Here is a 2,151-nt window from a genome sequence, read left to right as displayed (position 1 = left end):
TAGGCAGGCCAATTGTGAGTCTTGGAAGGGACAATGTGGCCATGTGTGGAGCACCAACATCCCCCCAAGAGGAGAAGGGACTAGGATTTCCCCCAAGGGGAAATTCTTGATTGGTAGACAAAATTTCTCAACCTAAAGACCAACAAGGGAACAATGACATTATTTCAATTAAAATAAATTTTATGACTCTTTGACACAACTAGCTTTTTCAATTTTTAAGAGTCGAGAAAAAGCTAAAGATGACTCTAGTCGCCTTCGACTTTTAATGAGCCTGAAGTGACAAGTGCTCAGATGGATCTTTTCTTTTAAGGAGTTTGAAAAGGAATGAAAGTGACTGCTTTGGAAATCTAGATAGAGGGATTACCAAACCAATCACAAAACTGCAGAATACTTTTTACGGTACGACAGTCAATCTTCCTAAATGTTGTGTTCAGTGCATTGCGATTGATAGGGCAGAAGACACGACTTCCTAAGGATAAAGGATGTATCCTATTGTGGTCTCCCAATATATACTCGATCATACATGGGAGCACAAGTCTGTACTGGCACTTGTCGTCTCAAAGAGGAGGAATCACCCAACCTATGATGAAAGCAATAGTTACCAGGCTTTACGACGCCAGAATACGTCTCTAGCCTAGACTTATAAATGTTGTGCATTAGGTTCCAAAGCGTTTTTATGTTCATTGAAGTTTATTTTACAGTTGATCTTTCTTAAGAAGATTTCCTTTAAGGTTCACCACGTGATGTAGATATACAATTCCTAAATATGCAATCTAAGATGACAAACAGTCGTTTACTTTCTTTTTGCCATGAAAATCCTAGCTACTAAGGAAAGAGAAATGAAATTCTTTTAACATAGAGCAAAGAGCACACACTAGATGCACTTTTCCTAAATCAATTAAACATGCAGTCTTAATGCAAATGCACATGCATGTATTGTTTTTTAGTTTCCTTAATGTGAGAATGACAAAAAGAAAACAAAGTATAGATCTGAACTATTCTCTTTCAAAGCGACAGTACTAACAATTTTCTTTTCAAAAAACGAAAGTAGGGTCAAGACGACACTTTGCGATTTTGAATTTAAACTGCTTTTGACACTTGAAATACTAATGATTCAAATCAAATACAATGGCAAAAGTGTAATCGACTATCTAAAAGAGGAATGCTTTGTAATACTCTTTTTCTTGATTGAAAATGACACTTGCGACACTTTCAAATCAAAAGATGACAGTTCGATTAAGCTACTATTTGCAAAGGAGAACTGTAAATGATGAAAAATACATAAAAAACATTCACAATTCCTTCTGATGGAGGCTAAATAATGCAGAGGAAGATTGTTTCAATAGAGATATATTGATCACAGACAACAAAACTACTGAATAAAGCTAAAGACAATGAAGAAAAAAACCAAAATCTGGAGGCAGAAACAGTCTCATCTAATCATCACACCTGTAACACAGGGAAACAGGGATGCATCTCACCTACAACACACGGGAGGTGAGATGCATCCATACTGCCAAGAAGAGACAGTGTGATGGTCCAGGGACAAGACTGAGCTTGGTTTTTTCTCACAGTTTGCAGCTAAGTTCAGGGATTTAGGCTGAGCTAATGATTGTCAGTAAACACAATGTATAGGGGTTGATCTAATGAGGTTATTTGAGCTACCACCAGGGCACTTAGGATGTTTACAAGCTAGATGTTCAGTTCATAAACCAACCTGGAGATTGACTGAAGCAATGTTGATCTACTTTGCAGTTGCATAGCAAAAGTAGTTTGAACGATAGTTGGCTTGACTTTAGGCTCCGTCTGTGGTTTATAAAGCAAACAATAGTAACGAAACAAACAAACTATTCGCTCCCCAGTGGAGTCACCATTTTGTTATCGGGAAAACTAGTGTCCATTTAGAGTTGCTAGTCCCACTAATATGGGTAGCTATCTTAGAAACAAACAGATTAAAGTTACTTGTGTTTTCCTTTATGAGAGATGGATGAGAGAGAAGCAGAGAGCACCAACCTCAGTCTTTCGCTAGTCTCCTTGCTTGTTTCCTCTCTCCTTTGATAGAGCTTTTGCCACTCCTTTCTCACTTGTCCCGCTTCAAAGAACACCTCTAGAGCCAAGGTAGCAAAATACCATCAAATCATAGAGATATAT

This window comes from Pinus tabuliformis, chromosome X (assembly GCF_031772625.1).
Source record: "Pinus tabuliformis cultivar Carrire ecotype Pingquan chromosome X, CPIR1, whole genome shotgun sequence".
NCBI classification, from domain to species: Eukaryota; Viridiplantae; Streptophyta; class Pinopsida; order Pinales; family Pinaceae; genus Pinus; species Pinus tabuliformis.
Note: the sequence above shows the minus strand (reverse complement) of the source record.